Here is a 25133-nt window from a genome sequence, read left to right as displayed (position 1 = left end):
CTCTACCTGAAGCTGAAGTTATATTTATTTATTTTTCTTTTATATATATTTACTTATTTTAATGTTTTGTACTAAAAAAAAACCACACCAGTTAGTTGTGCAAGAGGATTTTATTTTGACACGCTCATATTGTGTACCTTGGGATGAACTCACTCCTTTCATCACATTCCCCGTGCCTTTCCACACCAGTCTGGACACGAGTCTGGAATATGGTCATTATTCCATTCAGTTTCTGGGAAGGCGTGTGGTGGCTCCTGGTGCCCTGCCTCCCGTGTCCCAGAGGAAGGTGACTGCTTTCTCAGTGCTGTCTGCAGTGTTGGAAGTGCCACGTTATCTTTCCTTCCTCTGTTCCCTTTTCCCAGTGAACCCTATGTTGGACCATGGGGCACAGCCTGAGGACCTCATGGGTGGGATGGGCTGGTAGTGAAATACACAGGGTCGTGGAGGAGTCAGGGCAGCTCTGTGTGCAGTAAAGGAACCCACGCCTGGGATCTTGAGATCACCGTTGTTGGCAGTGTATTCCTGTGTGCCAGCCTCTGTATGAAACCAGAAACTGTATAGTGTGTGTGTGTGTGTGTGCGCACGCGTATGCACGTGCAGAACTAGTTTCCAGGTCTCAGAGTATCTGATCTCATCTTGAATTTGTACTTTCCCCTCTCTGAAGATGTTTCAGTAGTACTCACTTTTTGGAACCAGGCCACATGAAGAACAAAGGCCTTTCCAGGTGGGACCACTGTGGCCACTTTCCTGTTTGTTAGTCTGTGTGTCTCTCTAGCAATGGCGAGGCAGATTCCTTTCCTTGGGGAGGAGAAATCCATGTTTGTTTCCTTTGTCAGTAATGAAAGTATTTGGTAGCAAAGCTGTGCCCGGTGGCCTCTTTTACTTGCACCACACTAAAAGAGCCAGATGCCCTGTTTGTTGATGATCCCACCTCTGCTCACCAAGCGCCGGCTAGCTTGATGCCAAGGTCCATGAAGTCAGTAACCTTGCCAGCCTTTGAATCAGGTTGAATGGTGTCCGCAATTGTCCTCCAAGGGAACCAGGGTGGCACGGGGTGTGAGTGTCCTGGGCCCTCAGATTGGGGTTCCTTTTGTTCCATGGAGATCTTTCTCACTCAGCACAGCTTGCACTTGACGTCCTCAGTCTGAGCAGCAAAACGACTCTTGTGTCCTCGAGCAGATGGAAGTCCTCTGTGGCCTGTAGATGCTGGTCACCTCCGGAAAAGTAGCAGGACGGCTTCGACACGGCCAGCAAGTCTTCCTACCTTGTCTCTCCAGTCAGGGCATGAGGGTATTCCTGAGGAAAGTGCAAGGAAGATGTGCCCTTGGCTGTGGGGATGGAGGGTGGATGAGGACAGACACACGGCTCTTCTGCTTCAGCTCTTGTGACCACCACGGGCTGTGGCTGTGTGAAGCCGGCGGTGAGCCGGGCCCCCGCGTCCGCCTCGTAGGCCTCCCCGGGTTCTGTGCCTTGCTGCCTGCCTGCAGCTGCGGCCACTTGCGTGTGCTTAGCATCTTGCGTATAAAAATCCTGTAAAGTGCTGGGAGTTGGTATTTATTTATTTTTTCCACATAAATAGCCGGCTCTGAGATTGTAAATTCTTCCTCTGTGGAAAGAAAGTAATGGCGTCTGTGTGCTGGGGGTGGTGTGGTGGACATGTGAGTTTGTCTGAAAGGCTACAAGCCAACAAGGCTTTTCTCTTCTGTCCCTAAGCAGGATTGCAGATCCGAAGGCCACAGTGGCCAGTCCATAGTCAGCTGGGATGTGGCAGGGCTGGCAGACAGGAGGGCCCTTGTCCTGGTGTCCTACCTGGTTTGGCGGGGTCACTTAAACCATGAGTCGAGGAACTGTAGGACCACCCCGAGGGGACACCTGGGTCAGCAAGCAGACAGAGAGAGAGAGAGAGAGAGAGAGAGAGAGAGAGTGTGTGTGTGTGTGTGTGTGTCTCTGTCTGTCTGTGTGTCGGTCCTAGGGCTTCAACTCAAGGCCAGGGTGCTGTCCCTTAGCTTTTGTGCTCGTCTGCTATTTGAACCACAACAGCTCTGCTTCTGCTCTTTTGCTGGTTAATTGGAGATAAGACTCTCACAGCCTCTCCTGCCTGGGCTGGCTTTGAACCACGACCCTCCTGAGTAGCTAGGATTATAGGTGTGAGCCACTAGCACCTGGCTTTCCAATTGTCCTCTCTTAGAGAATGCAGCTTGAGTTTTTTCCAGTTAAATAAAAATGGCAAGATTATCACCTTGATTGTTGGTGATGGGAGGGGGAAACACTGCCTAGATAGCTGTTGGTGACGTGGATATTTTAGATGCTCCACTCCAATGTTGGGCCTTTCCTTCACCTCCCCTCCACTCCCCTTTCCTCCCCTCTTCAATCTCGGGATTGATACCGAGATCTCATTGATTGATTGATCCCGGGTTTCATGCATGCTAAATGCATACTATACTGCTGTACCCCCCAGCCCCTCTTTTTTTTTTTTTTTTTTTTTTTTTGCCTGTCCTGGGACTTGAACTCTGGGCCTGGGCTCTGTCCCTGAGCCTCATTGTGCTCAAGGCTAGTGCTCTACCACTTGAGCCATAGTGCCACTTCCGGTTTTTTTCTGAGTAGTTTATTGGAGATAGGAGTCTCATAGACTTTCTTGCCTGGGCTGGCTTGGAACCATGATCCTCAGATCTCAGCCTCCTGAGTAGCTAGGATTACAGGTGTAAGCCTCTGGCACCCAGCTCCCTTATATTTCTCAAATGGACCCACTCTGGGCTTGAGTACCCTTGCCACTCAGTGGCCTGGAGGTGCCGATCGCCTCCCCCTGCTGCTGGGTCAGGCCCAGACCTTGAGCTGCACTCCTGCCCTTGGCCAGCCTGCCTGTCAATTGCCCGGCAGTTCCTGAGCCACCAGCCCCTTTCCCTTCCTTCCCTTCCTGGCTGCTTGGTCTGCATTTTGGCTTCCTCTGCAGGACAGATGCCCTGTGAATTCAGCTTTAACGAATTGCTCAGCCTCTCCTCCTTCCTGTGCCCGAAACTTACTTTCCTTTCACTCCTGCTGACTTCTGCAGGTCCTCACCCGAGGGTCGCCCGTGTGCGCGTGGCCTTGAGGACATCCAGATAGAGGGACAGCACAGAAATTTCTCAGCTGAGGCGTCTAGAGGTAGCTCTGCCCATGCGTTCCTACAGCACTGCCTGAAAAACAGTGCTTTGGAGATGTCTGGCAATGAGTAAGGTAGTGAAGCCTTTGGCATCAGTGAGACGGCCTTGGCTTCCTGCATGCCAGCAGTGTGCCTAGGGCAGGTCCCCTCAAATCACAGCTTCAGCCTCCACAGTTGCCAGCGGGAGCAACCATGCACCTGGGGATTGGAAGGGTCAAGTAGGGGATATGTGTACCTGTGTAGCACACACGCAGCAGGCAGGCAGATAGTTAATAGTGACTCTCGGTGATTTTACATGTGGTAACCTTCCAAAATAAAAGAAGTATTTTCAGCTCCTTTGAGTTGCCGTTGCTCATCTCTCTCTGGAGTCACGGGGGGGGGGGGGGATCTCATAGGATGGCCTTCCTCTGTGGGAGGTTTAGCTGAGATAAGCCACACCGTTTCAGTCTCCCTGTGGACTGTGGCAAAGCTAGTGCTATTTCCTCTGTTTATTTTTTGGCAGTCGGAACTCAGGGCCTGGGCACTCTTCCTGAGCTTCTTTTTGCTCATGGCTAGCTCTCTACCACTTGAGCCACAGTGCCACTTGTGCCCTTTTCTGTTGATGTGGTACTGAGGAATTGAACCCAGGGCTCCATGCATGCTAGGCGAGCACTCTACCACTGAGCCACCTTCCTAGCCCTGTGCCATTCCCTCTTGCTGGCCTTCCCAGGGCTTTCCTAGCTGAAGCTTCATTGCGTTCCTCAGTTTACCTCCTCAGTTTTATCCTGCCCAGTCTGGGGTTTGGGACTCTGGGAAGCAGAGGAGGGTGAGGCTAAGTCCCACGGGCCGGCCCTTGGCCCCCCCTCTATAGTGGCTGCTGGGTTGTCTCGGGAAGAGTTCATGTACACTGCCTGCTGCTTGGGCTACCAGCCTGGATTCAGCGAGGGCTCTGCACCTGTTGGCTCTTGGCGTAGTAAGAAGCAGATTCAGCAAGTCCTCGGTGACAGAAGCCTTGTGACGGGGCTGATGGAACGGGGGTTACGCTTGAGCAGTGGGAGTCACAGCCTCTGCGCAAGGAGCTCACTGAGGCGTCCTGAGGATGGAGGTAGGTGAGGCTCCCCTAACCCACCCCAGCGGGCTTGTCTTCATCTTAGGGCGTCATAGTGAGGGATAGTCAGGGTGGAGTCTTGGAGAACGTGTTCTGACCGAGGTGTGGAGGGCCGGAGGCTAGGGCAGGTGTGGTCATCAGGAGCAGGCAGTGATCGCTGCCAAGGGATAACGAGGATAGTGATAACAATTGCTTACCCAGTTCCCCCGCTTCCTAAGGTCACTACCGGCACACAGGGAGCGCCTAGCACATGCCAGCCGCTGTGTGCGGCGTAACTGTGCCGCCTGGGTGAGGATCCCCAGTTTGGTTTTGGACGTGAAGAGGACAGGGTCCTCTGGTGTCATCGGAGACATGAGGAAGGCAATGGCTTGGGGGAGAACATTGTATGCTAACGTCACCCCACTTGCCCCCCAGCCTTGTCACTGCGCAGCCCCTGGGGAGTTCTGGCAAGGGGGCTCAGGGCCCTGAGGTGTGGCACCCACTACAGTGCTTTGCCTCTCCCCACCGCCCCCATCAGTCTGCTCGGGAGGTTAGCCCAGTGTGAGACTGTCCATTTCCACTTGGGGGGGGGAGGCTGGAGGGGTTCTGTGTGCCAGTGTCCCCGTGACTTCTGCTCCCATCTGAGTCTTTTCTTCCCAGTCCTCCCCTGTGTCGCTCCTCTGCCCCAACCACTCCCCAGGGAGCCCATGGGAACTCAGCATTTCTGGACAACGTCACTGCTGAGGTTGCTGAATTGAAACGTTAAGGCCTTCACAAGGCGAACAGCTGCTAGTCAGGAGAGGAGCAGTGACAGTCCTTCTGCATAGTTGAGTTGGTACTTTGTAAATTTTATTTATTTTTTTGAGTGTGTGCTGGTCCTGGGGCTTGAACTCAGGCCTGGATGCTGTTCCTGAGCTTTAATACTTAAGGCTCTACCACTTGAGCCGCATCTCCATGTCTGTTTTTTTTTTTGCTTATTAATTGGGCTCTCAAAGACTTCCTGCCTAGGCTTACTTCAAACCATGACCCTTAGATCTCAGCCTCCTGAGTAGGTAGGATTATAGGCATGAGCCACTGGTACCTGTGGAATTGGTGCATTCATGACATAGAGTCTCACTTTCCTGCCAGACAAGTGCCTGGACTGTGACTCACCTATTTCATCATTCCTGGAATAACAGACATGAGCCATTGCATACAGCTCTCCTCTGTGAAGACAGAGTCTCTGTTCAAGATGACTTTGAACCATGGTCCTCCCAATCTTACCTTCCCTTGCGGCTTAGGGCAACAGGCTATATAGGTTGAGAGTAATCTCACAAACTGTGTTGCCCAGGCTGGCCTCAAAGTATAATCCATCCACTCTCTGCCTCCTAAGTAGCTAGAATTATAAGCATGAGCCACTGGCCCTTGTGTGTGTATATGTGTGTGATTCTATACATATAATATATTGTACACATGTAACATCATAGTATTATGGATGGCAGTGCAGTAGGACAGGACAATTAAATCACAACCTCGGAATCAGGCTACTCTGCCTCATATTAGGTGTATGATCTCCATACACCTCCCCTGTGGAGTGGGAGTAATAATAGAAGCCATCTTGTAGGCATGGTAGGGGGGTTGGAAAAGTTGAAAGATGAAGTCTTTATCACAGTGCCTACCACAGAAAGCCCAGTGTATGTATTACTACCTTCTCTTTATGAGCCTGCTTTTAGCTATTTCAAACTGTGCCATTGGGTAGACATGACAAAAGACCTGCTTTTGCTGTCTGCGGCATAGAGACAGGCTCCATTATGCACTGGCACCTTTAGTTGGGACTGAAGTTTGGGTGTTAAGGTCCCTGCCCCTGTTCTCGGCTCTGTTGCCCACTCTGTGGGCCCTAGTACGCTTCCTTTTCTGGCTGTTACCCGAGTTTCCAGGCATTGGGGCCCCACTTGGTTCTTGTAGCCTTGGTGAGTATGACCCTTTATTAGACCTGCTCAGGACACACAGGTGTACTTTGTGCTGTCTTGTGGTCTCCATGGTCATTGTTCTGCAGTCTGGTCACTGCTGGGGTTCTACCTGCAAATGGAAAGCCCCCGGGGAGCCACTTGTCTCTGATGGGAGCAGTCAGAGGGGCAGGGCAGAAGGGGGCAGTGGTCTCTACTTCCCCTCAGTCATCGTGTAGCGTGCACATGGTTACTTTTAATTCTTGGTTTCCTCCAGTGCCAGGTAGACTCATGATACAAGGTTCTCCCACTGAGGCCCAGGCTAGCCTAGAAGACGTGGCCCAGAGCTTGGCAAGGCAACAGGCACATCAGCTCTGATGGGAGAGGAAGGGCAGGAGGGGATCAGGTGCCCTCAGCGCCCAACAGTAACTGGCAGGAAGGGTGATGGGAGGGGAAGGAATGAGCAAAACTGGCAGAGTCCACACAGAATCCGGGGCCCGTGATGATGTGGACGTAAGAGGCCAGGGTCCCGTGGTAGACACTGCAGCCACTGTGCCCCAGGGACTGTGTGTGCTGCCCCATAGGTTCTTGCCAAACAGGGTGTAAAGGTGGCCTGGTCGCCAGGCAACTTGGAAGTGAGTCAGCTGTGGAGGCCTGGGAACGGACCCCACGTTGACCGTGGGTACAGGAGGGCGAGGCACTGCTCTTCCTAGGGTCCAAACAACCAGATTGTAGCCAGGTTTAGTTGTGAGTCAGAGAGGAAACAGTTGGAGAGATTGTGCCTCTGAGCTTTGTGGGCTGAGGAGGGTGTCAGAAAAGCAACTTGCTCATTTCTTCTAAACCCTCTTCAACTTAGAGAAGCAAAAGGAGAAAAATACTAATTACTGTTATTCTGCAGGGTGAACAGGAGGCGGGGGAGGAAGGGAAGGAAGAGGAAGGGGCAGCCCATTTATACAGGAGCATGGTTCTGGCCCTTGGAAAAAGGTGCTCACACTTGGTTCTCATCTCTGCAGACCCTGGAGCCCTGGTGCTTCGTGGGCCGACAGGTCCCAGCTGTCTGCACCCTCTCCCTGCCTGAAGGCGGCTTGCTAGAATCCCAGGGAGCGAGCAGACTGGGCCTGCTAGTTCCTCACCCTGAAGTGCGCTTCATGCTCTAACTCCTGGTTGCGGATGTCTGAGGGGCTCGGGCTCCTGGGCAGAACACAGCACTCTTGTGAGACCTGGGAGGTCAGAGGAGGAGCGGAGGGGCGGGGCGGGGCCTCGCTGGGCAGATGGTGAGCAGAGCAGACAGCCAGCATTGATCTTGGGGGTGTGTCCTGGGCCTGCCTAGCCCACAAGGCCTATCAGCTGAAACCACTTGGCTGGTCACTGCCTCCACACACGCTTCTGCAAGTGGAAAGCTCTGTGGCCTTTGCTTCATGGAGGGCTGGGTGATGTGGGTCCCATCAAAGACCAAGTGGGGGCTACCCAGCCTCTCCATCCACGCCAGGTTTTAAATTCACCAGCACTTCCCTTCCTTTAGGAAGACCAAGCGACGCTGCAGAACCTGCCCCCTCAAGGCTGACCCAGGCCCCCCCGTGCTGTGTGTGGCAGAGGTGGTTCTCAGAGAGAGCTGGGATAGGGTAGGGCCCGGCCTGCTGCACGCCCACCAGGCTCCAATGGAGCTGTCTGGGACGACTGGGTTGTAATTAAGGAAAATGTTCAATGTTAAAATTTTATGTCTGGAAAATAAACCCTAATTTTTGTTTAATACAACTCTGAGAGGGTCAGGCTGGCAAAACCATCTTGGCAGATGGATCATAGGTGTTTAGAGACTGAGAAATACTGTAATTAAACACTGGAGTTCAGTTCCAGTGACAACCTTGGGTGGACACCTAGAAGGGCAGGAAGATTTTAAAGTTTCGGACACCTAATTGCCAGCCTAGGAGGTTTGTGCCTGTCTCCACCTGCGCGGGCCTCTGGGCTGCTTTTCCGGTTTGTGATCACTGTGCGTTTTACCTGCTACATAAATTTTGACTCACCTCTTCCAAGGCGGCTTTTTTTTGTTTTGTTTTAGTCTTAAATTTCATATGCATCCTTATATGAACATTTCCAGAGTAGATTGGTAGATTGTCTCGCTGGGTGGCTGTAAACACAAAACATTTAAATTTTGTAAATTTTTAGCAAATGTACAGAATTATTTAGCCATAACCTCAGTCCAGTTTTAGAACACTTCCATTTTTATCGTCCTACTTTCAGTCTTCGTTCCTACCCCCTGTCTGTCCCTAGGCAACCTCTAACTACTGGTTTAAATACATGGAGTCACATGGAGAGAGAGAGAGACAGAGAAAGAGACAGAAAGACAGAGAGACAGAGACAGAGACAGAATGGGAGAATGAATGAGTGTACATGTGTATCCGTGTGTGTGTGTGTGCTTTTTTGGTGTTTAATTGGAGATAGGAGTCTCACGGAGGGCTGGGAATATGGCTTAGTGGCAAGAGTGCTTGCCTTATATACATGAAGCCCTAGGTTCGATTCCCCAGCACCACATATGTAGAAAATGGCCAGAAGTGGCACTGTGGCTCAAATGGCAGAGTGCTAGCCTTGAGCAAAAAGAAGCCAGGGACAGTGTTCAGGCCCTGAGTCCAAGGCCCAGGACTGGCAAAAAAAAAAAAAAAAGTCTCACGGACTTTCCTGCCTGAGCTGGCTTCCAACTGGAATCCTTAGATCTCAGCCTCCGGAGTAGCTAGGAGTGCAGGTGTGAGCCACCAGTGCCCAGCTCACATGGGGCATATTTTAAATAAATTATGAAAGTAATGCTTGTTAGAAAGTATCTGAAAGAATAGGAACCAAATTATTATTGTCTGCTCCCTGTGGGGAGTCTTTGGAGGCCTTAGGAGGACGTATGCAGTGCTTGTCCTTTACAGAGAGCATGCATTGCGTTTCTCATCTGAAGAAAAGGGTAAAGGGGAGATGTGTATGCTTGACCTGTGAAAAATGTGAGAGTGTAATGAGAATAAAAATGTTATTCAGAGTTCCCCTATTCGCAGTCTTCCCTGAGTGTCTCTCCCCCTCACCCCCACCCCCACCCCGGTTTGGTTGATTGTGAGGCTTGAACTCAAGGCCTGGGCGCTGTCTCTGAGCCTCTTTGTGTGCAAGTGCTCTACCACTTGAGCCACAGGGCACTCTACCACTAAGCTACATCCCCCATCCAGAGTGTCCTTTTAAACAGAGCTTTCTTGCTTTAAATTTACATTCTGCTTCTTTCACTGGAGTCAGGTGGAATCTTGTGCGAGCTTCCTGTGACTGGCTGTACAACGCTTTGTCTTAGGACTGTACTGTGTGAATGTGTGTTGGATGTTAGATTGTCTTTGCTTCTTGCTATTACAGATAGGGCTGACATGAGACCTTTGTGAGATGCTTGGGTCAGAGGGTTTGGGCCTTTGAAGAAGTTTTGCTTCCCAATATGGAGTCTGTTTTGCAAAATAACTTTCTGGATACCTTGTCTTGAGTTTCACCGACTCCTGGAAATGACTTACTTTGGACCTGGGACGGGGTCTGGATGGCTCCATTAGTTGAGATTGAGGCTGAGGTGGGAGAGGCAGGCCCCTGAAAATGGCACAGGAGCTGGCCTGTAGTTTATCACCATGAATCCTACCATCTTAGGACTTAGGCACATTGTATCTCGTGTTCATAATCCCTTTGCATTCCTTACTAGTTTTCAGTAAAAATTGATGAGTTTAAAAACAGTCTGCTGGAACAGATTAAAGTCTGAGTTGTCACAAGGGTGAGGGAGGCAGGCGTCTGGGGTATTAGAAATGAACTGGGAGGGACTTCCCAGGGACAGGACATGTGAACTTCAGGAACAAGGCTGGGCCTGGTGTACTCTGAACTCCACTGCCACAGGACATTCACCAGGGCCCTGAGTTGGGCCACCTGGCCCTCACCACCTCTGCTTGCTTGTCTGTGAAGTGCCTTGTACCCCAGAGCTATTTGCCGTCATCTCCAAAGTGTTCCTTGAGTTTTCAAAGCAGCTACAGGTTCAACACTTACCTGAGCTGGCCTAGGAATATGGCCTAGTGGTAGCGTGCTTGCCTTGTATACATGAAGTCCTGGGTTCGATTCCTCAGCACCACATATATAGGAGAAGCCGGAAGCGGCGCTGTGGCTCAAGTGGTAGCGTGCTAGCCTTGAGCAAAAAGAAGCCAGGGACAGTGCTCAGGCCCTGAGTTCAAGCCCCAGTACTAGCAAAAAACAAAATGAGCAAAAAACCCAAAAAAACCTTACCTGAGTTTTCTTCAATCTCCCTAAAAGGGGTCCTAGGCTGGACGGCTTTATTGTGGTTCTGTTATTTGGTGCTTTATTATCATAAAATGAGAACTGACTTTAAAATCCATGAAGCCAAGATCTGAGGATGGAGATTTGAAGCAAGCCCAGGAAGAAAAGCCCTCGAGACTTTCCCCTCCAATTACCTAGCAAAAACCTGGAAGTGGAGGCATGGCTCACGTGGTAGAATGCTGGCTGTGAGGGGCAAAAGCCCTGTGGGAGCAGAAGGCCTTCAGTTCCAGCCCCAGTACTGACACGCATGCACACACGCACGCACACACTCATGCACCATACACTGTCTGTTGTAGAGAAGGATGCCAGTTCTTTGCCCTTGACTGGATGGTGTTAAAGCAGGCCTGTGTTCTCCAAGTTCGCTGCTCTGGTGCTGATAGAAGAGAGTGGATAATGAAGGCCTCTTTCACTGCAGGCAGTGTAGTTCCCACTGTCCGAAGGAGCTGTATTTCATTGTGTCCAAGGTGGCCGTACAGCAGCAGAACTTTGCTAAACACAGACCCAGCAGGAGACTCCACGGTTTCTACAGGCAGCCAGGAGGAAAGCTTCCTGGGAGAAAGGCTTCGGTGTTTTTGAGGACCCCATCTTGAGTCCTTCAGAGCAACAGAGTGGCTGCAAAGCTGCCTGGAGGGTGTGCTTGTATCCTCCTGCAGGGCTTCTGGGACTGAGTGGGAGCGAGTTGCCTGAGGTCCACTAAGCAGTCCGCCATCTTGCCTGGGAGCCAGGGAGAGCCGGGCTCAGTGCAGGGGAGTAAGGAGTGTTGCCTCTATGGTTTTTAAAACCTCTCTATGAGCTGGAAGTGTTACAGCGCTCACATGCTCAAGGAACTGAGTTCAATCTCCAGTACAACCAATAAAACAAAACTTTATGAACCCCCTTTTATCTGTTGCCCCAAATTGTCCTCCATAGCTAGTCTTGTTTCATCTCTTCCCACCTCTGCCCTCCCTGGCCTGAATTGGCTTGAATCACATCTTGGAGATATATGTGAATAAAAGACACAGGCAGGGAGACAGCCTCCCTGTGGTGCCCAGGTTGGTCTTAATCACCCTGCCTCCACCCACAGAGTACATTAAAGAAGTAATACAGATCCAATGTAATGCCTCCTGCCCACGAATTTGACCATCGGGGATACCTGGGGCAGTGATTTTGTGTGTGCCGTCCTGGGACTTAAACTCAGGGCCTGGGCGCTGTCTAGGCTGGCACTCTACCACTCAAGCCACAGCTCCAGTTCCAATGTTTTCATAGTTTATTGGAGATAATAGTCTCATGGACTTTCCTTCCCGGGCTGAATTGACCTCTGTCCTAGATCGCAGCCTCCTCAGCAGCTTGGATGGCAGGTGTGAGCCGCTGGCATCTGGCCACGAGGATGATTTTTGGAGCATTCCCTGGGGGATGGTACCATGTTCTGTTTAATGCCCTGTGCCCATCTCACCTTTGCCCCCAGGAGTTGGTGGTGTAGTTTTGGAGTCTGGGTGACAGGAGAGCCGTGGGTCTGGTGCGTGCTGTGCCCATTGCTACCCCCCTGTGGCCTGGAAAGGAAGTTGCATGCATGTGCTGCACCAAACCCCCACCGGGCTGGCAGGGCTCCCTGTCCATCTTGGAGACTCTTCTTGCCCTGTACTGGCCCGGCCACAATGCTGAGTCCCAAGTAGGGCTGCGTTCCTGCACACGTTACTTCCCCCCAAAGCCCTCCAGCAGGCCACCAGTGTGTCTGTGTCCCCTCCCTGTAGGCTTTGTATGGGACAAGAAACACAGGATGAACTCTTCAAGGTTTTGGCCCTGCTTGTCATATGTATTTTCTAACTGCCATGCGTTTTAGTGCAATAGTGTGTTAAAGGTGAACTAGAGGGAGCTGGTGGACACTCCCAAGGCCTGTGCAGACCCTGGTGTGTCCTTCCTACCTGGGGGCCTCACAGGTGCACGGACACCGTGCTACAACAACAGCCCCTTGTTTTGGATCCAGAGTTGCCATTCATTCTGTGCAGCCGGCCTTGGCCTTTCACTGTGGAGAGGCCATGCCACACGGCGGGGTTGGGTTTCAGGAGAAATGCTTATTCCAGGTAAAGAGCAATTGTTTCCACATCGTCCCCGCGACCCTCTCATTTTTAACATGCATTCAGCACAGAGGTGTCTTTTACTAGAGTTTCCTGAGTGATTGCACCGCTCAGTACTTCCTAGGCAGCTTATTGAACTTGTCAGTAATAGGTGTATTTTGCTCCAACCATGGAAATGTCAGCCCGGCTCCCCCTGCTCCCCAGCACACACACCTGATGGTTCACAGGCCCTCGGCCCGCTTGCTTCCTGTCTGAGCCATGGATGGTGGATGGCGGTTGGCAGCCTGACAAACTGCCATGGAAGCCCTGGGTGTTAGGACCCAATGCTCTCCAAACAACAACATACACCACAAGCCCCAAACAAACTGCATCTTTCAGGAGTGGGGTCACTTCTAAAGGCAGGCGCCAATGTAAGCACCTGGGCAGCGGGTGCGGGTGGGACAAACCCCTGTGAGCAGCCCAGTGCTGGCTTGAGGGTACCAGCCAGCAGCCCGCAGAGAGGCCGGGGTGACTAACCCCCCCTCCCCCCTGGCCCTGGCAGATCTTGGGCATGGCTCTGGAAAATGAGAGGACTGTGGACATGACAGGTGGAAGGAAGGGCAGCTGAGCAGCCACTGCATTGTGAACAGGATGCCTGGGGCATGGGTCCCCTGAGGGCAGCAGTAGAGCTGGAAGGCCCATGGCTGTAGGGGTTCTCTGTAAGGGAGAGGGGCTCCAGGGGCTCTGGAGAGTCTGATTCCTTAAGAAAGAAGACCTGTCTGGATGTAGTGGTGCACATTTGTAATCCCAGCACTGAGGAGCCTAAGAAGACAGTAGAATCAGGAGTTCAGTATCAACTTGGGCTTAGGTAGTGAGTAGGTCTCAAAAAAGAAAAATGAAAAGGCTCTTGAGCCAGGCACCAATGGCTCATGCCTGTAATCCCTGCTACGCTACTCAGGAGTCAGGTGGGGCAGGAAAGTCCATGAGACTCATCTCCAATTAACCACCAGGAAAGCAGAAGTGGAGGCTGGGAATGTGGATTAGTGCTAGAGTGCTTGCCTTGCATGCATGAAGCTCTGGGCTCGACTCCCGAGTACCACATACCACATAAACAGAAAAAGCCAGAAGTGGCACTGTGGCCCAAGTGGTAGAGTGCTAACCTTGAGCAGAAGAAGCTCAGGGACAGTGCCCAGGCCTTGAGTTCAAGCCCCAGGACTAGCAAAAAAAAAAAAACAACAGAAGTGGATCTGTGGCTTCTGTGGCTCCAAGTGGTAGAGCACCAGCCTTGAGCAAAAAGAGCTCAGGGACAGCATCCAAGACCTGAGTTCAAGCCCCACAACCAATAACAACAAAAAAGACTCATATCTGTAATCCCACCTACTTAGGAGGCAAGAAGCCAGAGGGCTGAAGTTAGAAGCCAGTCCAGGCAAAAAAAAAAAAAAAAAAAGACCCTCAATTAGGAAGCCTAGTATTGTGGTTCCTACCTGTGATCCTAGCTGTGAGGAAGGCAGTAGCTCAATGGAGGTTGGCCCTGAGCAAGAATATAAGACCCTACCTGGACACACACACACACACACACACACACACACACACACACACACACACACACCACCCCCCCTCAAAAGCCCCAAAGGCCTCAAATCCAAGATCTTAGGAGTTGATGCTGTCTTTTTCCATATGAATACAGATGGTGTGTGGTGCAGGAAGGAGCTGAATGCTTGCACGAGTGGACAGTCCTGGAACTGGAGCAGTTCTGACTTAGTTCCCTGTCTCCGGTGGGCTAGCCCACGTCAGCAGGCCTCTTTGGAGGGTCAGCCCGTGTCTGAAATGTGCTGCCACGCCTGTTCCTCCTTGAACTTGGGGTGGGGTGGAACTTGGAGGTTCTGAGAACATGGGAGAGCGCATGCTTTCCATCATGGATTGGAAACTGTTTCCTTCTCCTGCCCCTTGCTCTGGATTAAATCTTCTATGAGAATGAGCTAAGCATTGTCTTCAGCCAGAGGACCTAAGAGAGAGCAAAAGAAAGCTGGGGCAGGCCTGCTGCTGACCAGGGAGCAGCCTGGGCCATCGGCCCCTGGTGAAGGGTGGAACAGAGCACCCAGGGCCTCACCTCCCAGCACCACTCCTGAGTGTGGGAGCCACCTCCACGCACGGGCCTCTGGCACAGTACTTGGTTCTTAGGTGGAGCGTGAAGATAGCCTCAGGGCATGGCCTGGACAGACCAGCCCCACCCCTTTGCACAGCCTGGAGGCCTCAGGGGCCTCTGGCTTTGGGCTCCTCACTCAGAACGGGGGCAGCCACAATAGTCTCTTGGGGACAACTCCTTAGTAGGGCTGTTTGCTCACTGAATGTTGTCATTGCATCTGCTTTCCTGAAGCTGGGGACAGCCGTGCACTTGGAGTCTCATGGAAGCCCACCAAAGCTGCACATGCTCGCCCTGGGCGGGTGGTGGGGGCCTTCATACTTGCCCCAGTGATGGAGGCCAGCCTCCCTGCCTCCTGGGTCACAGCCTGCATGCAGTCCTTGCTTTCCCAGCCTCCCTCTCCCTCAGCGGTTCTTCCAGCTGGCAGGGAAGCAGCCAGGCTTTCTGTAGCATTCCCACGATCCTGTAAGTGAAGAGCTGACCCCTGCGCCATGTCCCCGCCCCGCCCCTGCTGTGGGAGGGGTGGGAGGTAAGAACAATACTTGGATGGATGATGGTCTCCCGTCTGGGGCTCTGCCGGAAAGCTGAGCATTTGTAGGTCATGCGAACACTTAGAGCTCTCTGGGGATTGCAGGGTTCGAAGGGGAGAGTGAATTGATTTCTTACCTTCTTGTTGGAGGAAAGAGCTTAGCAAAACAACCCCCTCTGCTTCCTGAGCTCTCCTGTGGTGCCTCTATTAGTTTTGGTCGTGGAACTTATGAGCTAAGTATAAAAAAATTGGCAAAGCAAAGATGTTTTCTCTGTGTGTCATGAAGCTCTTCCACTGGTAGTTTTGAGGCGCTTTGTTCCACTTCCCGGGCTCTAGGGTGGTCTGGAGAGATGCATCTTTCAGCTTTGCTGTTCCTCTGTGTGCCCTCTGACTTTGCCTTCTTCACATCGAGTCCTTCAGACCTGGCAGAAGATGCACGTGTGCTCCTTGGGCTGGCCAACTATACATCTCGTATTCATTACAGGACTGGGAGGCGGGCGGGAAACAACTGATGTTGCCATTTATTTTCTCTCTTGGAAATTAGCAGCATCCCCATCCAGCATTTACTTAGCAAAGTGTGTCTCCTATGATCAGCTGTGTCCTTTCTTGTTGTGGCCTCTGGTGTCTTGTTCACTTGTAAAGGAGAAATGTACCAGTGCAGGGGGGAGGGGGGGCGCGGGTTAGGGTGACAGTAGCTCAGCTTTTGAGCTAGTTTGAGAATCTGGTGTATGTGTGTATGCGTGCACGTGCATGCACATGCATGTATGTGGGTTGCTAGTTTGTTGAACCCATGGCCTAGTACACATTAGGCAAAAGCTTTACACAATGAGTTACATCCTCAGCCAGGATCCCTAGCCAAGGCCATTTGCTTCTAATGAAAGCTGTTAGACAGTGGATTTATACGGCTGTGAGTTAGAAAAAAGTCCCTGAGAAGTTAAGAGTGACTGGATTTGTAGAGGATAGCTACACTGGCCTTTCCACCTTTCCAGCTGAGCCCAGGCCTCCTTTATTTGTTTGCTTATTTATTTGTGTGTGTGTGTGTGTGTGTGTGTGTGTGTGTGTGAGAGAGAGAGAGAGAGAGAGAGAGAGAGTCCTGGGGCTTGAACTCAGGGCCTGGGTACTGTCTCAGATTTTTATGCGCAAGACTACTTTACCACTTGAGCCACAGCTCCACTTCTGGTTTTCTGGGAGTTAATTGGAGATAAGAGTCTCATGGACTTTCCTGCCCAGGCTGGCTTTAAACCATGATCCTCAGATCTCAGCCTCCTGAATAGCTAGGATTACAGGCTTGAGCCACCAGCACCCAGCAACACACACATAAATATTTTTATTTTTGTTTGTTTTTAGTTGTGGAGCTTGAACTTGAGGCTGAGGCACTATCCCTGAGCTCTTTTGCTCAAAGCCAGTGCTCTGTCACTTGGAGCCACACGCCATTTCCCCCAGGCCTCCTTTGATCAGCCCGTAGATGCGCCCAGGCTCTGCAGGCCCTGTGATCTTCCTGGACACACAGTCTTGGCTGTGCTGTGGTGGACAAGAGTCCAGCACTGTTTCCAGAGAGGCCTTTGTTTGGAGATGTGAGGCTTTATGTCCTCCACCTGTTGTCTTCCCTTCCTCTTCTCTGCTGCCTGTACACGTGGCGTTGGTGGGCAGTGACTGACAGCTGTGTGCCCGGCACTCCTCAGAGTGCAAGCCCATCAGTGTCATCTTACAGGAGGGAAACGAATGCATACCACCCTGTCTCAAGCCTGTACCTCAACTAGAGACTGGGCACAAGGGCTTTGGGGTGCATACACCTGCTGTTGAACCCCAGTCCCCCACTCTGTGTCTGTTCTCCACCTCTGAGGCTTTACACCAACACATCATAAGATTTTTCTGTTTTCAGTACTGGGGGATCAAAACCAAGGCCTCACACATGCTAGGCAGGTGCTCTACACCAAGCTATATGCCTCAGCCCCTGGGATCTTTTCTAAGATTAAATCAGAGGTTGATGTTGCAGCTCAGTGGGTGAGAACCCTTGAGTTCCATCTCTAGCACCCAAACCAGCAAAACAAAGATCAATTGAGATGTTGCCATGGAAAGTACCTTAGGATGGTGATTCAAAAGTTCTTGTCAGGGCTAGGGATATAGCCTAGTGGCAAGAGCGCTTGCCTTGTATACATGAAGCCCTGGGTTCAATTCCCCAGCACCACATATACAGAAAATGGCCAGAAGTGGCGCTGTGACTCAAGTGGCAGAGTGCGCTGTGACTCAAGTGGCAGAGTGCTAGCCTTGAGCAAAAAGAAGCCAGGGACAGTGCTCAGGCCCTGAGTCCAAGGCCCAGGACTGGCAAAAAACAACAACACACACACACAAAAAAACGTTCTTGTCAATTAAGTTGAGAGATGAAACCTATGCCGGCTACTTGCTGAGTGCCGGGCTGGTGGGCGTTGGGGGGGGTGCCACCCATGCCACCCATGGCGAGGCCTGGGCTGGGCGGTAGCTGAGTGAGGCTTGGTGGCAATCAGCTCAGTTAGCCAGTGCTGGCTTCGGGCTTTGGATTTCTGGAGCAGAAACCTGGTGACCCCTTTTCCTTAATTCTTTGTGGCCATTGAGCGATGCTAAGCCGCCTACCTAACGTCCTTGAGATGCAGCGTTCAGCTGAGGGTGGACAGGGAGACTGTGAGCCTCGAGCCTCTCCTGCAAGCGTGTCCTTCCTGTTGGCAGGGGTTTTCTCAAGCTCTAAGGAAACTGCAAACGTGGCTGAGAGTTACCAAAGAGGTGGTCTCCTGACCTGATTCCTGGCCTTTGTTCACAGCGACCCTCTTGCAGGCTTTCAGGTGACGTTAACAAGCAAGCCCAGGGCAGCTGAGTTTCAGTTCCTCTGGGAGTGTTGCAGTCCTGATCCTGTGTGGTGACGCTCTGTGTGAGAGGGAGCCCGTAGCACTCCACTGTTCTGAGCACTTCCTTAATGTGTGTTAGGAAGTGCTAGATTTTTGACTCACACTTTCTGAATTGTCCTCAGTCCCCAAGATGGATACCAGGCTGGGATATGACTCAAGTGGTGGAGTGCTTACCTAGCAAATGCAAGGAAAGCCCTGAGTTTGAACCCCCATACGTAATATGTACATAATGATTGTTCCTATTTAATACATGAAGGAACAGGAAGATAAAAGCCACATCTAGACCTCCACCAGGAAATGACAGTGCAAGCTCAAAACCATGCTCTGTCTTACTTCAAGTCTTCTGCCAACTGCAGATATCTGCAAGGCAGTCTTAGGTTTGAAAATTGATAGACTGATCTGACCATTACATTTGTATACATGTATTAAAATGCCATACTGAGCCAGGCACCAGTGGCTCATGCCTATAACACTGGCTACTTAGGAGGCTGAGATCTGAGGATTACAGTTCAAAGTCAGCCCAGGCAGACAAATCTGAAAGACTTTTTTTTGTTGTTGTTGGTCATGGGGCTTGAACTCAGGGCCTGGGTTCTGTCCCTTAGCTTTTTCACTTAAGGCTAGGGCCGTATACTTAGAGCCAAAGCTCTACTTCTGGAGATAAGTTCTTACAAGACTTTCAGCAGGGGCTGGCTTTGAATAATGATCTTCAGATCTCAGTCTCCTGAGTATTTAGGATTACTGGCATGAGCTACCAGCACTCAGCTGAGACTCTTACTTGGAGTTGAGTTGAGTTTTAAGTGGTAGAACGTCATGCAGAAGGGAAAATCTGGGCAAGAGTTCAAGGCTCAGAGCTCAAGCCCAAGTACTGGCACACACACACACAAAAGGGTCACATACTCCACAAATATGTACAATCACCATTTGTCTATTAAAAGTTAACATCTGTTAAAAGTAACCAAGAGCCTTCCCCTCTCCTCTGTTCCCCCTTCCCTCTGTCTTGTATGGGGGTATGGGGGTCGCCCGTGCTAGACAGAACTCTGTTACTTGAGCCCCTCCCCTGTTTCTTTTTTTCTTTTTTTTTTTGGCCAGTCCTGGGCCTTGGACTCAGGGGCTGAGCACCATCCCTGGCTTCTTCCCGCTCAAGGCTAGCACTCTGCCACCTGAGCCACAGCGCCCCTTCTGGCCATTTTCCGTATATGTGGTGCTAGGGAATCGAACTGAGAGCTTCATGTGTAGGAGGCAAGCACTCTTGCCACTAGGCCATATTCCCAGCCCCCCTCCCCTGTTTCTTGTATGGGGGTCACCCTTGCTAAACAGCACTCTGTTAGGTGAGTTTTGCCTCCAGCCTCATGTGTTTTTGTTGTTGATAGTGGTGGTGGTTGCGGGATTTAAACTCGAGGCCTGGGTGCTGTCCCTGAGTGCTTTTGCTCAAGGCTATCACTCTACCACTTTGAGCCTCAGCACTACTTCTGGTTTTCTGGTGAGTCTCACAGACTTTTCTTACCTGGGCTGGCTCTGAACCTTGATCCTCAGATCTCAGCCTCCTGAGTAGCTAGGATGACAGGCGTGAGCCGTGAGCCTTGAGTGCCCAGCCCATGTGTTTTGATGTCTAAATGTTGTATTCTTTTCCCAGCCTCCTTGGGACATGAGTCAGAAAGTGGCGCTGTCCCCTTCTAGGTAAAATGTTTGGGTTGATGGAGGCTTTATTGTTTTCTCCGGGTCCTTTAGAGCTTTCTGCTTTCCCATTCAGACTTGTCTGTGTTCTTGCTGGTTCTACCTGAGGGCTGCCTCTCTTTCGGAGTCATGCACAATGCCTTATTGGAGGAACCTGTGCCCACATGGTTGCATGTGGGCCACCTTGTCAACCTGTTTTGGAAAAGGCTTGTGGGAGTTGTCTGATTATGCCCTGGAGAAAGAAGGGAGTTTACTTTTCTTAGTCAATGAACATGTGGTGGTTTTTCCAAGGTGGTGGTAGTGGTGCTGCTGCTGCTCCTCCTTCCTTCCTTCCTTCCTTCCTTCCTTCCTTCCTTCCTTCCTTCCTTCCTTCCTTCCTCTTCCTCTTCCTCTTCCTCTTCTCTTACCCCCCCCCCCACTTCTTCGTGGAATACAAAGGCACTCTGCCTTGTCTCTGACTTTCGAGAAAGGCTTTGAATTTCCTGTGCAGTTGAAGCACGGACAGCATGTATGGCATCCATGGAGGAGGTCTCTGGATTTCCCCTAATTATGTGTCTCATTGCCAGTTGGCAGAGCGGTGGGATTAGTCGCTTGCCATGTGAAACCTGCCAGGATCATGCAGGGGCAGCAGCTGCAGACATCTTTGAAGCATGAATGACCAGATCATAGGTGACAGCACCCTGTAGATCTTCTGGAGGGGTAAAGGGAACCATCAACCAGCGGAGCCGTCTGTAAAAGGCTCCAGTGTTTTCCAGAAGTCCACCTGTCTATGACAGTATTGAGAATCATGTCCATAATTCAGGATGGCAGTGCAGAATGTGGAAGTAGAAGAGTAACCTATAATTTGCTCAGCCTAGGAGGAGACACTGTTTCCATTCACTTGCCTATGAAATGGGTCATAGTTGTATCCCCCACCCCCATCCCCAGTGGGCTATAGCCATTGCTACTTTTTTCCCTTTTCTTTTTTGAAGTTGATCATGTTGAGGACTGAACTTAGGGCCCATACTTGCTAGGCAGGCATTCTATCCTTTGAGCCGTGTCTAGTGTGTCTCTAGCCTCTCTCTTTAGAAATTGGTTTGCTTTCTTTTTTCTATTGATGAACACAGGGACTGGCACATACTACAGCTAGTGTTTTATTGCTTAACCCATTTTTTTCTTTTTTTTTTTTTTTTTTTTTTGGCCAGTCCTGGGGCTTGGACTAAGGGCCTGAGCACTGTCCCTGGCTTCTTTTTGCTCAAGGCTAGCACTCTGCCACTTGAGCTACAGTGCCACTTCTGGGCATTTTCTGTATATGTGGTGCTGGGGAATTGAACCCAGGGCCTCATGTATACGAGGCAAGCACTCTTGCCACTAGGCCATATCCCCAGCCCCATTTTGTTTTATTGATTGGTTGATTTGCAGTACTCGGGTTTGAACTCAGGGCTTCATTTTTTTTTTTTTTGCCAGTCCTGGGCCTTGGACTCAGGGCCTGAGCACTGTCCCTGGCTTCTTTTTGCTCAAGGCTAGCGCTCTGCCACTTGAGCCACAGTGCCACTTCTGGCTGTTTTGTATATATGTGGTGCTTGGGAATTGAACCCAGGGCTTCATGTATACAAGGCAAGCACTCTTGCCACTAGGCCATATTCCCAGCCCCCTGCTAACAGAATCTTATACACAGTAGTACTGTGAAGGACATAAACACAACTCCATTCTTAAATGTCAACTTATTAAACTAAGAGTGGGAGGAAAGTACTGAAGTGTATAGTGAAGGATGTGTCCCTGTTCATTGGCCTGATCTAATGAATTATAGACAAGTCTGGGCCTCGAGTTTCCTCATTTAGGTCCTCTTTGGTGTAACAGTTCTGTGTTTTAAAGCGTAGAGAGGTGAGGGAAATACACCCAAAAGAATGTGCTCCCCCTTAGCAGCTGGCTCTCGGCCAGGCCCAGAACAGTACTGTCCAAGTCCAGCAGAGCCATTTACAAGGTGGCTTTGTTTGCTGCCCATCAGGCTGTCCAACCTCAGAAAGCAGGTGGCAGCACTATGTGGGGACGAAATTTCAGCACCTGAGTCAGTCTTCCAATCCCCGAGGAGCTTGGAAGAGAGGGGTTGGCCGCTGGCTGCATGCTGGGGTGAAGGACACGCGGGAGTGTCTGTTGTCCAGGAGAGGTAGAGGAACCTCCAAGCTGTGGAAAGGTGTAGCTGCCTTCCTCCCCCCCCCCCCCACTCTTGGTGACTTCCCCTTTCTGAGAGCCATTGCACCAGGTCCACTGGGCAGATCCTGATCTCTGCCAAGGGTCTGCCCTGTGCTGCAGTTAGGAAATTGAGGCTGTGCACAGGCATGGCTCCAGCTCTTGAGTGTGACTCACCTCGGATAGTTCACTTCCTGCAAGGTTATGTAAAGGAAAAATCCACTGGTTGCTGTGCTAGATCGCTAAGTTTTCCCCTGGAATAAATATACCAGGGAGACAAGGCACATGTAAATTTCGCTGTTGGATAGGGTGTCAGGGCAGCTTGGGGCCAGTCCTAGGCCTGCCCAGGTTCTCTAGTTTTGATGGCTTCCACTGGACGTGGGAACACTAGTAAAAAGGGAGATCACTCCGTGGTGGAACTATTCCTGCAGATGTCCTGGGCTGAGACGTAGCTGAGTTAAAAGGGGCTGAAGGAGGTTGGGTGAAAGGCACAGCAGATGCAAGGGAGGAAGACTCGTGGATGACTGGAACTTTCACCGTCTTCTGCCTTTACTCTCCTTTTGGCTTTAGGAAGCCGGGTTTGCATGGGGTGAGTGTTGTGAACTTTGCCCTTCTTTGTTGGTGCTTAATGGCTTAGAAACCAAAATAACACTCCACCCACCTTTCTAGAGCCTCCTGGCAGTCTAAATGGAAAACCTGTGTCATGTGAGGGGCAGGCAGGGATGAACAGGTCCTTAAGCACCTGAAAATTGTTATACGAAAGTCTTAGCAGAGAAGCCCTGAGGCTTTCTGCTCTGGGGAGTCCTGCTCTTTGGGGAGGGGCACTGCAGGGCAGCCCAGACCCCATTTGCCAGGGCCTTGCAATGTAACCCATGCGTTTAAGAAAACAGAGGCTCCAAGAACAAAAGGGGTGACTTGCTGCTTGCTTATTAGTTCTATCACAAATAAGTACTATCTATTATAGATGTGCCTTTAGCACCTTAGGTTTCTTTGAGAGAAGTGAAAACCTGTGCACATATACACCCAAATATTCAAGGTAGACTAGGGTACTTACAAATGATGTCTCTGTGGACCCCAAGGGCTGAGCCTGAAATCTATCTCGTCCCATATATCTCATGGGATGTGGGCATTGGTTTTATTTCATTTCTTTCTTTCTTTTATTTTTTTGCCAGTCCTGGGCCCTGGGCCTTGGACTCAGGGCCTGTGCACTGTTCCTGGCTTCTTTATGCTAAAGGCTAGCACTCTGCCACTTGAGCCACAGCGCCACTTCTGGCCGCTTTCTATATATGTGGTGCTGGGGAATTGAACCCAGGGCTTCATGTATACGAGTCAAGTACTCTTGCCACTAGGCTATGTTCCCAGCCCTGGACATTTGTTTTAAACAGGAATAATCCCTTCTTGTCAGGTTTCTCACCATGTAGTAGGTTAGAAACAATGTGTTAGGTATGGAAGTGTAACCCACAGCCCAACAGAAGGGGCAGGAAAATGTGAACACACAGGATGGATGCTTTGACAGGTGTCTCTGGGTTAGGTTGACAGGGCTTACCTCTATGCAGCCCACTGTCCTGTGTTATATAAAAGTACGGGCCATTCAATACATGTTAGAGAGATGCTCTTTTAGGATTTAAAAGTAGTTAGTTCTTTGAGTCAAATATGGTGGCTTAAGTTTGTAATCCTAACTTTAGGAAGCAGAAGCCAGGAAGTTTACTGCTTCAGGCCAGCAAGGCAATGTAATAATAATAATAATAATAATAATAATAAAATAGTGAGACTCTCAACTAATTAACAAAACTAGGTGTGGTGGTACATGCTTGTCATCCCAGCTATAAGGGAAGTGTAAGTGGAAAGATTTCCATTGAGGCTGGCCCTGGCACGAATCTGAAATCTTACTTGAAAAATAACCAAATGACTGAGGGTGTGGCTCATTTGGCAGAGCACCTGCTTGTCAAGTGTGAGGTCTCCAGTTCAAGTCTCGTCTTCACTGTGACTTTGACTCAGTCAGTAAAGGACTTTCCTGTGGGACCCGAAGTGTCGGGAGGGTGTGTGTGGGTTTGTGTCTGTGCTGCCGTCACCACTGAGGCCCTCCTGAGGGCGGGTCACTGCGTAGAAGAAGCACTTTTCCTTTTATTAATCCCAAATGGATAGTTTTCCAGAGTGACCCAAAGACTAGTTGTAGCTGGCCTCACCCCTGAATCAGTCCCCAAGTAGCCCCCAGCACAAACTGTTCCTAAGCCACGGGCAGGAAACACATGCTGTTTCTAAGTAGCTGCTTGCTGGGCCCTGGATTAGGAGAGCAGGCCCGGCTGAGCGACACGGGCGTGTGTAAGTCAGCCTTGGGCTCCGGCCTTGTTTCCCTCTGTGTCTGTGAAGTTGCTGCTCGCCGGCCCTCTGGGGACGGTAGACCAGCCAACGCCGGGGTGAACTTCTGCACAAACTGCAGGCCCAAGGCGCTGGAGTGTTGCTGACGTAGGGATGGTGCTGTGAAGTCCAGATCTGCCCTCATCAGTTCTGCTGTGGAGAGGCAGGGCTTGTGTGTAAAATACTAGCAGTGTGAATTACCCTTCATCCCCGAAATGTGCACCCTACCCAGGCGTGGCACTGCCTTCTGGCCAGTGGCCCCAGCTAGGAAGCGAGTTGCTCCAGACCTTTGGGGCTCCTGTATCTCCAGGGTGACCTTGACTTTCCAGCCTGTCTGGTCCTCCTGCCCAGAGTCATCTCTGCTCCGTCAACACAGGATTTCTTTGGTGTCATTTACTGTGGCTGTCTAACAAGATCACCTAAGACCTGACACTTAAGAGAACCATGGCCTCATTGTTTCTGGTAGCTTCTACAGCTCAGAGAGTCAAGTCCAGGCCCGGCAGCTCAGGCATAGGATCTTGCACTATTGCAGTTACATCCAAAGCTGACAGTGGAGTCCTGGCGCTCACAGGCATCTTCTTTCACAGACCCTCAGTGGAGTTCGCAGACCCCTGTGGCCTTGCTTCAGGGCTTGGTGGACCCTAGTGCACAGCATGGCCTCCTGGGGTCTCCAGTGTGTACAAACAGCAGGCAGGGCAGAAGCTGTGGGTATCATGTGGCCTTGGACGTTACCGAGCACCAGTTGTGCAATGGTGATGAGACAGTCACTGGCATGAGCTTTTCCAGTTCCAGTGCAGGGGACACAGACACCCCTCCACCCCTCCTTGCAAGTGGAGTTCATGGGATAGATTATCTAGTTATGGCTTTTTTGGGGGGAGGGTCTATTGTGGGGCTTGAACTC

General features: G+C 50.9%; 1 protein-coding gene and 1 long non-coding RNA gene across 4 annotated transcripts in view; both read left to right on the top strand.

Annotated features, from left to right (window-relative positions):
* The window catches only part of Capzb (capping actin protein of muscle Z-line subunit beta), a 110160-nt gene that overhangs the window by 26712 nt on the left and 58315 nt on the right, over positions 1–25133 (top strand). The gene's annotated exons all lie outside the window — the stretch shown is intronic.
* Positions 1940–24096, top strand: LOC125354659. Its single transcript, XR_007211524.1, has 3 exons — positions 1940–2320; positions 11703–11708; positions 24083–24096. It is a non-coding gene; the product is annotated as an uncharacterized LOC125354659 (long non-coding RNA).

The sequence above is a fragment of the Perognathus longimembris genome, chromosome 7, assembly GCF_023159225.1.
Source record: "Perognathus longimembris pacificus isolate PPM17 chromosome 7, ASM2315922v1, whole genome shotgun sequence".
Classification (NCBI taxonomy): Eukaryota; Metazoa; Chordata; class Mammalia; order Rodentia; family Heteromyidae; genus Perognathus; species Perognathus longimembris.
Note: the sequence above shows the minus strand (reverse complement) of the source record. Positions and strands in the feature narration are given on the sequence as shown.